Source organism: Megalops cyprinoides, chromosome 16 (genome assembly GCF_013368585.1).
Source record: "Megalops cyprinoides isolate fMegCyp1 chromosome 16, fMegCyp1.pri, whole genome shotgun sequence".
NCBI classification, from domain to species: domain Eukaryota; kingdom Metazoa; phylum Chordata; class Actinopteri; order Elopiformes; family Megalopidae; genus Megalops; species Megalops cyprinoides.
Genome location: NC_050598.1, coordinates 3,619,437 through 3,631,687, shown reverse-complemented (window position 1 = coordinate 3,631,687; position 12,251 = coordinate 3,619,437). Strand labels below are relative to the sequence as shown.

The 12,251-nt window shown below is 41.8% G+C and overlaps 1 protein-coding gene across 4 annotated transcripts in view; it reads left to right on the top strand.

The window, feature by feature from the left end:
• The first annotated feature begins 4,885 nt into the window (after positions 1–4,885).
• LOC118791128 (kelch-like protein 13) overlaps positions 4,886–12,251 on the top strand; it is an 81,581-nt gene continuing 74,215 nt past the window's right edge. For 2 of the 4 annotated variants that reach the window (XM_036548396.1, XM_036548393.1), the window contains exon 1: positions 4,886–4,945. The gene's annotated coding sequence lies outside the window, so the exon portion shown is untranslated. Of the gene's footprint in view, positions 5,001–5,213; positions 5,270–12,251 lie in introns of those variants that run through there. The other 2 variants (XM_036548394.1, XM_036548395.1) reach the window with 2 other exon arrangements.

Here is a 12,251-nt window from a genome sequence, read left to right as displayed (position 1 = left end):
GCCAGTTTATTACAGTTTGACACACTCAGCCAGTTTCTCTGGACATTATATTCTCGTAGATCCGCCCAAAGTGGTTTTTAAAAGAAACTGTTGGTGTTGCTTTCACTGAAGAAGCGGTTATATTAGCAGAGTGAGACGCAGTGTCAGGAGAGAGAAATCCTGACTCACGCGAACGTGTTGAATGAGATTCAGCCTAGCCAGCACAGTGTACACCCATTTATTTCCCAATTGTCATGGGAGAAGGGGGGGGGTGTGCACAAGTTAATTGCTTAACCTGTGCACTATTGTGACATCATCATATTTGACCAGTCTAAACCCACCAGCATTTAATTGACTCAGAGACCCGCTATGTCACAATTGGTTCAATTACAGATGGTGAAGAGAACAAAATGACATTTTCACTTGCATGCCCTCAGCACCTCCCCTCATAATGCTAGAAGCAAAAATAAAAGGGGGAGGAAGAAGGGGAGGAGACAGGAAGGGAGAGGGAAGGTATCAGGGTGGAAAGGGAGAGTGAGAGGGAGAAAGGAGCTAACAGTACCACAGCACCACCGCAAAACCTTGCAATAGATTCTCATAACTGATTTCTTTAAATAGACTGATGAGCTTCAATTTTAATTCTGATGATTAGTTAAGCTGGCAGTAGATAATATACCACATGGAAGTTATTGTGACATCATATAACCTCAACTAGACAATGCCCTCTGGCTTTTTATTAGTTCAGAGGCCCCCTGTGACATGTTCAGTTGAATCTGCTCTTTCCCTAAAGAAGGAGAAGAAGGAAAGGGAGATATTTCTGTACAACCTTTTATTGAAAACTGTCCAAATGAACACTAACAAAACAGGATAAAGCCAAAAACAAGAGAAAAAAGGCATACATGCCATACTAACCACAAAACAGCGTAATGAAACTGAGAATGTTTACTCCTTCTGACATACTCCCATTGTGAGGGTCTAATATTGTCCACATTAAAAACTGATTCAGAAGATTTGCACATTGCCCAGAGAAAAAAAGCAAAGAAAAGAGCCAGCCAGACAGCCCAACAGATGCCCTCAGCATCTCTCCCCAGTATGGGGGCATGAGAGAAGAGGAGTGAGGGGGAGAGAAGGGGAAACTGAGTTCACTGTATTGTAGGACCACAACCAGAAATACAGAGCACTAGTAAATGAATCCTACAGATTGATTTTTTAATGACTCACACCGTGCTTTCATGATTGTTATGATTAACTGAACTAATAGTCAATAATAATTACTATCACCTGAAGGCATTTGTGACTACATCATATTTGACCTCACAACCCACAGACAATGGCTGCTGGCCTTTGATTGGTCCAGAGACCCTTGCGACATCTTTCAGTATTTTTCAACCTCAGAGTTTTTTTTTTTTAATTGTCAGCACAGCTACATAGGGATAGGGTTGTGCTAGGAAAGATGCACAGACCTGCACATTATTAGGTGTTGTTAATCATAATTATGAGAAGTGATTTTGACTTAGAATCCCTGAGTGTGATGACTTCTTAAGTTATTTACAGATAGCATATAACATATCAAAGAAAGAAAATATTATTACATGTAATAGGTACAACACAAAGATCTCATTATTAACATATAAGCCATTCTTGTTTTTTGTGGTGAGAATAGGCTTCCATGCCTAGCTTAGGTGTGTTTGCAAACTGTTCACTCTCTAAACTGCTAAATATATATTTTGTAACCAATCATCCTCAATACAGCCAGGAATGGCCAATACCAAAGTGCCCCCCTGTAGCCTCCTGATTTTACATTACCAGCTGTAATGTATCCTCCACCATCTAACACCAAGAATAATAATGGACATAGCTACACTGCAAAAATAAATATAAAATACATAAATAATATAGATTAAATGAATACATTTAACGCAAATTAAATATATAAAAATGAACAAAAGAATTTCAAGAATAGCTTTAAAACTTTTAATATAATATTCCTTTCTGTTGACATTTATTTGAGTTTAATAAAACTAAAAACCTCTTTGGTTGAACCGTCATAGAAAAGTATGATTAATAGTAAAGCCGTGTGCCTCCTAGTAATGACGCCAATGCTAACTGGAGGGGATGTGTATGTGGAAAGTGTGCATTCACATTCAGGAACCTTATGGGAGAAATACATTTGTGGGGAAGTAAAAATATGGGATCCCCCCCCCAAAAAAAAACACCTATAAAAAATAGAAATACATGACCCTTCTGTTTTTAATTGAGCCCCCCCCCCCCCCCCCCCCAAAAAAAAAAAAAGATTGTTCAGTGTATACAGTCTATATAATCACTTCTTTCACATTTATAATGATTTGTTTAAGTGGTAGCATATAATATACATAATTTCACCTGTACATTATAGTGGTATCATATTTGACCTCACCACCCACAGACAATGCCCACTGGCTTTTAAGGAGAAAGGAGGGAAGAGGAAGTGATTGACCTGAGAGATGTTTGTTTTCCTGAAATGTGCTTTAACAACTTTATTATGTGCACATTTGTCATGTCAATAAAGCAAAATGAATTGAACTGAATTCACCTGAGGTAGAATAGGGAAGGGTGGAGGGAGGAGAAAGAGGGGGGGGAAGAGAGAGGATGGAAAGAGAGAAGGACAGAGAAGGGAACAAGAAGGAGAAAGGGTGAAAAAAGAACAGAAGATATCTTCAAAAAATGAGATTTTCATGTTGCAGCATGAAAACAAAAAGTTAAAATACATCCTAAAACCCGATTTCTTTAATAGGATGCTGAAAAGGAACCTTTCATGGTTGTAATGATTAGCTTATTATGATTAGATTATTGTAACATCATCATGTTTGACCTCACAGTCTAATTGGTTCAGGGACACAATCCAATCACAGATGAGCGCACACCATCAGTAAAGAGAACAGGGCTGCTTCCAAAATAACATTTCACTCTCCTGTCTTCAGCGCTACCCTCATAATGGGAGGCACAAAAATAAAAGGGTGAGGGAGAAGAGAAGGAGTCCAGGAGGGAGAATGAGAAAGGAGCTCACAACAGTGACACCACAAACTCTTAAAATGGATTCTCAGAAATAATTTATTTGAATGGACTCTAATAAACATGTTGTGATGTTTAATGATTGGTCAAATTCACAGCAGATAGAGTGTCACCTGTAAGATGCTGTGAAATCATATTTGACCTCACATCCCACAGACACTGGCCTTTGATTGGTTCAGAGAAGGACAAAAGGACAGTGGGAGTGAGCAGTTGTTAAAAAAGAACTCATAAATGGTAGGAAAAAATGTGGGGTTTCAGTGGTGAACAAGATCTGCCTGATTAAACCTGATCATTACTCAGAAAGAATGGAAAAAAGAGGGAGATAGAATCACACGCTCAACATAAATGAACACTAACACACACTGTATATTGTATGAATGTGAAATGGTACAAAATTTCTGGTCTGCTATAATTATATATTTTAATGAAATAACAGACATAGATCTAACCCAGAGCATATTAGATATCTTACCAGAGGAAATAAACCTCTCTCCTCAACAAATATGCTGTTTCAAGTCTGCTTTGTAGTGGAAAGTAGGATCTAGTGTTGCAACACTGTAAGACAAATGATAAAATCCCTTTCAGAGAATGGTGATGAAATGGTTAACATTGCCTCATATGAGCAATCTATTTATAAAATACCTGTGTTGTATGGAAACATAGGCCCCCTATTTAAGTGTGATTTCTCAGAAATAAGATCTATTAATGTCCCATATCAGCCCTACTCCCATCAATAATAACTGGTTTATGGTGAAGTGCTCTGTGTACTACAGAATGCAATAAAACTGAATGCTGTATTGTAGTTTATTTCTGTGTGTGATTTTTCATGTTGTTCATATATGCATGTATGTATGTAAAAATGTATGTTTCTTCATCCGAGCTGTGGTGATAGAAGGCATGATGATAGAAGAGCATGTAAGATTCAGGAAGCAATGAGTTACCATGATTTAATTTATAAACCCCATCTGAACATAACTGTTAAGTTAATCAAGATTAGGTGACATAATGGCAAGCATCTGCGAGTGGAGCTTTGGGTAGTAGATTTAGTGGCCTACAGAGATGCAACAGCTGATAGATATTCACCGGGTTAGAACAAAAAGAGATTAAACTGATTAAGGGTTCATCATATTATCAGACCTATGTGACAGTCCTTAAATGAAAGCCTCAAAAGAATCACTGATTAGACGCGAGTGATCTGCTTTGACGGCTGACATGTAAAGTGAGAGCCTCAACTTGGAACAGTTCACTGCAAGATATTATAATGACGGAGGTAGTAGTAGCCCACACCAAAACACAAGGATGAAGAACGTAGAAATGGGCTGGTGCAGGGGATCTCAGATTCCATCTATATGACGTCAGAACAATTTTCTTACTAGCTGTAAAAAAGTGTTACATGGCACCCCAACGGTACGAGAACAATGTCCGGCGCACTGACACGTCCGATGTAAATAGACGCACGCGTGCATTAATAGATCGGTGAGTTCAGTGGACAGCTGCGTCCCGGTGAAAGTGTGATCCCATACACGTGATATATTCGACGGATGTACATTTACAAAGGTGTTAACGAAGCAGTACGTTCCCAGTGTGCTTTAAGGGAATGTAAATTGACAAAACCAACAAGGAATTACGTGTCTTTTGAACCCCGATCGGTGTCAATCCTGTCAATAGCTGAAATGACACCTTCCAAGCGGTGCGCTCGCATTCCCAACATGCGCACTCAGCGCTGTTCTGTAGCGGAAATCCTGGCTCTCCGCTGATTGCCATTGGAGTTCTCCATTGGTCGGCGTTGTTTCCGGAGATTCCTTTTCCACACGACCAATATAAACGGATGGCGGAGGCGGGCTTTACTGCGGTTTAGGTTAGGAGTAGTGGAGACTTCAAGGAGGAACAACAACAGCAACCCCGACAGTGGCAGGTACGAATCTTGCATTTAAAGTGATATTGGTCTGAGCCAAAATACCGCGAAAGAGGTATGTACACAGCCTGTGATAAGGCTGGTGTGTTTTACTAGCGGGAGAAGTGTAACTAGCCGGCTGTGTGTTGTCGTTACAATAGAATGATTTCCCCCCCGGCGAAGTTGATGTAATTTGACATGCTGTTCTGGCAAAGCTGTCTCATGTAGTTTATCGAAATGTGTCAAGAAGGCAAAAGGTCAGTCTAGGAAATGCCTTTTAAAATTAACTCTTGAAAGAAACCGACCGGCAACGGAAGGCTCCCCTACAAAAGATGTCATTTATTGGTAAGATTATGTGTAACTTTTTTAGGAAGTTGCAATACGTTGCACCAGCCGACCAGTCAGTCTGGTTCATGGCTAAATGAGTGTTTGATGGATGTAAGCGGGGAATTGATTCGAACGGTAATCAGCCGCAGGAAGTCGAGCTTCTTGGCGTCCTTAGACATGCTGAGACCGCGTTTAACGCGCTAGCTTTGACTTACAAATGTTGGTTTGGCGTGGACATGGCCGTGGCGTTTCTTGGTTTTGTGTCTAAAAGCAGGATCACCGTGACGGCGGGCTGTCACGTTATGGCGATTTTGTGATTTGGGTCAAGTGCTAAGTCAGAATAACAAAGATTAAGCTCGAAGCAGACAGCGGTGACACGGGACTGTGTTTTCGTGGACTGTGTCACAATAATACGTGGTACCGCTGCGCCTTCGGAAAGGGCTTCCCCGTGTTTTTTCCTGGCTGTGGCAGTAAATAGCTTGCTTGCTAGCTATAGTAATCCGCTGAAATGCTTGCCATACTTACGCTGTTGCTATCTGTCTGGTACCATGCACCCACTCCCAGCGCAAAAGGGGGTGGGGCGACACATGCATGTATGTTTGAAGATGCAGATAATTTATTTTAGAAGCACCTGGTTTATTTTGCAGCCTGCTCCCCAGCCACTGATTTATTTTGATTTGAATTTGTGCATCATCAAATTAGCAACATTAAATATGTTACAATGTGGCGTGTGCTTCTAACCGCGTGTTCCTGGATTTTTAAATTGATTTCCAAAAACATTTAAAAGGTATTTCGGTGTGTCAGTTGGACTGTAAACTCTGTTTGTTTTTAGCTGGTGAGCGTCTTTTTCTGTGGTTTTCATGAGTTCACGTGTCACGAGCTCAGCGCATACGGTTGGGCTGTTGGAATAGGAGAATCGTTTTATGTTCATTGCGCTCGGGAGGCATTCAGTGGTTGTTAAACCCTGCAGTATAACCAGCTGTCCATGTCATGCTGATAATGCTTTCAGTCATTCAGAGGACTGTTAATGTGATCTGCATTGATTGCTGTAAGTGCAGTGGGTCTAGATCGTGATTATTTTCGCGGGCCACATTAATGACGCAACTCCATACTATTTTGGTGTCTGGATGGTTGTGGGCGTGTATGATTTACATTTACATTTACATTTATTCATTTAGCAGACGCTTTTATCCAAAGCGACTTACATAGGTTACAATTTCTTTACAATGTTATCCATTTATACAGCTGGATATTTACTGAGGCAACTGTGGGTTAAGTACCTTGCCCAAGGGTACAACAGCAGTGTCCCAGCGGGGATTGAACCGGCAACCTTGCGGTTACGAGTCCTGCTCCTTAACCACTATGCTACACTGCCGCCCATGATGACTATGCTATGATGACCGCGAGACTCTACCGCTGAAATGTCTTTTACATTTATTAAATGTCTTCCCCGCTCAGTGTCTTGCTGTCACTGTGCTTAACAAATCAGATAAGAGGTCACATTTCTTGAGGGACAGAAACTCCAAGCACATTTCCCATAATCCTTTCCCCTTTAACAGCCGTAGTTCTGGGGGCACGTGCGTGCCCTGGTGACGTCAACTTGGCTGGTCCCTGTTGACAGTCAGGCCCAGGACTACGTGAACAGCTGATGGTGGCAGGTTATCTGCCTGCTCCCAAAGAAAAGCTTTCTGTCACCCAGAGCACCGCTAATTGACAGTAAGGCTGTGTTTTGTCACGTGTCCTAGACGGTTATCTTCATCAACGGCAGTGGAAAGGAGCAAGGCTCCTAACCAAAAAGTTGCCACTGGGTTGCCATTGTACTCTGGCGCAAGGTATGTAGCCTTACTTGTCTCAGTAAATGTGTCCAACTACGAATGGTTCGTATGTGAAAACTGTGACCTACGCAAGTCACTCTGGTTAAAACATCTGCTAGGGACCTGCAGTGTATAGATTGAAGTAGTTGGTGTCACGGTTGTACTGTACACAGCAGTGGTGTGATTGCCCCATGTGTTCATCATTATGGATTTATTTGTCAGGTACCCGTGATTGTAGACATGCCATTTCAGAACACCATCTGCAGGGCATTGTAGGGGAGGTCAGTCTTTTCTCTTCATCTGTGATCACAGCTTTTTTTATTCCTTGAAAGGAGGGAATAAAATGTGGTTTAACCATTAAAATAACATGGAAGGGAGACATTTGAATCAAAAATTTGTGTGTGTCGGGGGGGGTGGGGTGCAGGGCAGGAAATGGGTGACACAGGATGGCTTTTCCAAAACAGAATGCAGTCTTTCCTTTATTTCATGATTTCTGATCACTGCCCATTGAAGCCTGGCTGCACATAGTGGTTACTGTATAAAGGAGATTTGTGCAATATAATCAATACATAATATATAATATGATAATAATATAATAATATAATAAATAATTACACAAATAATGAGGCTTGCCAGTGCTTTTCAGGCATCAGATTTATCAGCAAAGTGTCCTGTTTTGGCACCAGGGGGTCCTGGCCCGTGGCAGCAGGGCTGCACATGGGGCATATCATGGGGCATATTGGTATGCTGGACCATCCCTGTTTCAGAGCAGAGCCGGCTGTTAGCAACAGGGCCAATTTATGCCACCTGCAGTTAAGCACATGGGCCTGGCGCTGCTCCAACTCCATTATTTTTTTTTCCATTTGAAAAAAGAAAAGCTGCAGTAATCATGTAAATGTGTTGTTTTTTATTCTTCTCTTTTTTTCTCCCGAGTGTTTTGTCCTTAAAGGATTCCCACACTTCGCCTTCTCACTGGTCGTGTCTGCTTAATTGGAATGTTTATTATAGATGCAGAGGGGGGAAAACAAATCTTTGTTTCATTTAGGTTGAAAACAAACAAACAAACTTGTTTCTATTAGATGAAAACAAATAAAAAAAGGTTGCATTTGAAAACTTGTGTTTGGTGTGAATTGAATTTGTTTTGATGTGCGCAAAGATTCGGAGGCACAGCAAGAAACCGTTCACAGTGGTGAATCTGTCATGGAGCCGTTGTTGCACCGCTGTAATTCTGTGTGTGTAAATTTGAGGCTACTGTGAAATGTGCTATCAACAACATTGCCTTCCACGTCGCTCCTGTTGTGTGAAATTGGTATTCTCTGGAATATTTGAGTGCAGCATTAATGAGCTGCAAATTGAGAAACTGGGCTCGCCTCCCAGGGGTAATAAAACAGTGCTTATTTATTGTTTCAACGCATCACCCGGGATGGCAGAGATATCGTTGTTTAAAATCACGAGCTGCACATGCAAATGGTGAACAACAGATAAAAAGTGACTGGGGCAGAAAAATATAGGCCTGTATAAATATCCAGGTGGACAAGAATGTTAAATTCTCTAACAAGTTAAACAGGTTCTCTTACCAGCTCAATTCTCATCTGGGAGCTGTTTTTCAGTGTATACATATATTTTCTTTCTTTGGCCAGGCTTAAGTCTCCTGTTTGAGCAGTGATATATCAGTTATTACAGCATTTCTAGCCGGGCTGAATGCTCCATTGATGGCACCAAAAGCCCCATGTTCACTCCCAATGCTGTCCTATGTTTGCTCAGCTGGGAGCAGGTGACACTTAATAAATGGTGTGGTGTTTTGTCACCATGCTCTCTTTGTGAGAAGCAGTGTGGCATCCATGAGCAAAAAAAAAAGAATATGTTTTCTGTGTAGTGCCCATAACAGCTCTCTTTATCCTACGGTGGCATGAATTACAGCACTCGCTCTGCTAAAAAGACACTCCTAATGACGCCTGTCCTTGAAGGCGAGCTCAGACCGGGTCACAATTGCCATGGTAACATCGAAGACCCTCAAACACTCCATGTTTGAGGCAAGATTCTGTGCAACCTAGTGGTACACCCAGGAAATCCAAGGGACTCGTGCTGTTTGTCATTGGCTGAGCCTACTTTGTTTTCATGTCTTTCAGTAAGCATTCGATAGCTCATGAGTGGGTGTTGCTAGGAGAACAAAGGCATTTTCTTTACCTATGAGATCAGATCAGTCCACATTTCTGCTTCACATTACCCAGCATAAAGTCAACACAGGATTTGCACAGCATGGAGACCAAAAGGAAAAAAATTATCTGGGAGGCACAGATGCAAGGAGCTATTGTTAAGGGTCGTATGCCACATCACATTCTTTCTTTAGGGGACACCAGCATTTGATTCGTCTCCCGTCCCCCACCCACATCTCCTCTAGGCAGGTCTGCTTTGGTGTTGCTAGGGGATACTCAACCACCTGTGGCTAGAACAGGCCTGTAATGGCTTGTGCTGATGTCCACATCATGCATTCTTAATGGCAGTTTGGGGGGTGCTTAATATGTCTTAGAACAGATATCGATTCAGCTGGAGAAATGGCTATTTATGTGGTCTGTGTGGTTTGCATAGAGAAATGGAACAAACGATGGTGGTATTTATATATTTAATTATTTATTTAGCAGAGCTGGCAATTTGACTGCCCCAGAATTAGCTGTGAAGTTAAAATTTATCTGTTGTTCCAGGTCAAGCGACAAGAACAACGGCAAATAAGCGTGTGGCGGGACAAATATGCAGAGAGTATCTTGAGGTCAAAAATTATTACACTATTATTGTGGAAAGAAGGGGGTAATAAGAGGGAAAATGACACACTCTACAGTAAAATAAAAACTATAAAAACGATACTCATCTTACAGCTGATTGATGGTCACATGACTCGTTTGTAGATTGATTTTAGCTGTGATTTTAATTGGAATGTTAACGCTGTGCAGGCTTCAGCATAACTGTGCTGTGCGTTTGGGCCTTATAGAATCCAATATGATGGCTAGCATTAGCACTGCCCGTCTGAGTGATTGGCAGTGTTTCCTCATTGCATGTTCTGTGAGCCAGGTGGTGGGTTTTTTTGGCGTATGCAATGGTGAAACGGCCCACACTCACTTCCTGTGCTGTCATGTGCCCGGTCAGCCTGGAAGGAGATGCCACTGAATAGACATAGTCGTGTCATTTTGTCTGTCTGCTCCCTTTGAGAGTGGCAGCGTGACAGTCCCCTGCTGAGCACTGTTTCTTTGTTGTAGGGTTAGCGTTATCATAGCACTGCCTGTCTGATTAGTTAATTCCCTATTAATAAAACAAAATTCAGTGTTCTGTTGGCCTTGTGGTGGGCCTATGCACATTTTTATTTTGTTTACTAATGTCACTTGGCAGGCACTCTTATCCAGAGTGGCTTACATGGAGCATCTAATAAAGTGGCAGGAAAAGTTGCATGAACATGACACCACTAACCACACATGAATGAACGTCAGTGCTAAACATAGTGCTCAGATCACAAGTGTGTGCCTAGATTTGACATGAATGCAAAGAAACCTGTACAACTTAAGGACTGTATCATTTAAAATATAACGCTAACACATACTAGACACAGGTAAACCTCCATATGCTCAAGTACATAAAACTCTGAAACGTGCTTCCACATATATATTTGCACATGAGAAGTCCCTTTCAGACATGCACTGAAAGCTGGAACTTATCTAGCCATTACCCGGAGGAGCTGTATGTGAGAACGCAAATGTCTGAATCAGGCGGACTAGACATGAGACGGACTTCACTCTGCCAGCTCCCTTGTACAAAGTCCGTCTAATGCCGGATTGAGTCCATGAGAGAATAGAGCAGGTCATGTTCTGGAGAATCCATGGTGAGCGAGTGGGCGTGTTGATGATGTTTCTATCTTTCTATCATGCGACTGGCGAGAAACCGGAAGAATACAAACATCTGCTCTGTACTCTTTTCTGCGTGCCTGCATATTGCTTTCTACTCTTTCGTTGACATTGAGCATACGTCCAAATACATGCTATTGTGAGTCCAATGATCATTAAAGAGATGGTTAGCTATAGCTATACTGCCAAAACTTGTCTCTTACGATGATTAATAACGTTGGTTAGTAGTTTATTATCTAGGTAGTAGCTAGCTAAGCTGTAGCTATGTAATAGTGATTGTTATAGTGAGATGAAGTGAACTGGTGACCTAACATTACATAGCGAACAAAAAAAACTTACCTTCCTGTTATAATAAATGTATAATTAATAATAAATTATGTGTACCGGTAGCACCATTTGGATGGCTATGTGTGATTTTTTTTATAGGCTGCCCAAAAGTACAATAGCTATGTTCGCCTTCTCCTCCTCCGTGCCACATTATGTGCCCGCACCACCGAAAGGTAAGACTTTGAAAAGAAAAAAAACTGAAAATACTTCAACTCTAGAATACTTTTTGTGAACTCGTCAATGCTTTTCACTCGTGAGAATGCAAGTTGCGTCTGACTGAAAAATACCACAAGGAAATCTGGATGTTTCTAAACTCGCAATGATTTCATGCGACAATGTAACATACTACAAATGTAATTATTAATGGTCACATACTACACTGAAAAATAGCATGCAGTATACAGTATATACTTGTGTAGTACGCAGTACATAGTATGCAGTAGGCGGTTTCGAATACAGCCGCTACGATTTCTGCAGCGTCCTTTTTGGGTCATGTCCTGCCTCCTGCACGCTCTACCCAGATGCCACCCCTCGCCTAAACCAAACCGGAGTATTTCCAGTAGGTGAGAACGTGTCTGACACGGACAAGCTCCTGTTGTGTGCTGCATGTGTGACAGGGCAACTCCGGGCAATGTGCAGACCTGATTCTCCAGACATTGTCCGAAATTCATATGTGAAAACGGCTAGAGAGACAACAGATCATGCTTGCATAGGGGGTTGAGGTGAGGCCTGAAGAGGTGGGTCTACAGTCTGTGATGAAAGATGGCTATCGTAAACAGGGAACTCATTTCCACCACGGAGGGGTCAAGGCAGGTGGTGGATTTGACCGGGCTGTGACATTACAGGCGGGGGGGTAACAGCCAAATGTGCTGATCATGGTGTGTGGTGGTCTGGCAATCTGGTGGTCTGTGTCGGGCTGGGCAATTCATTGAAGATAAGAGGGAGCCATTCACCTTACTGCTTTTTTAC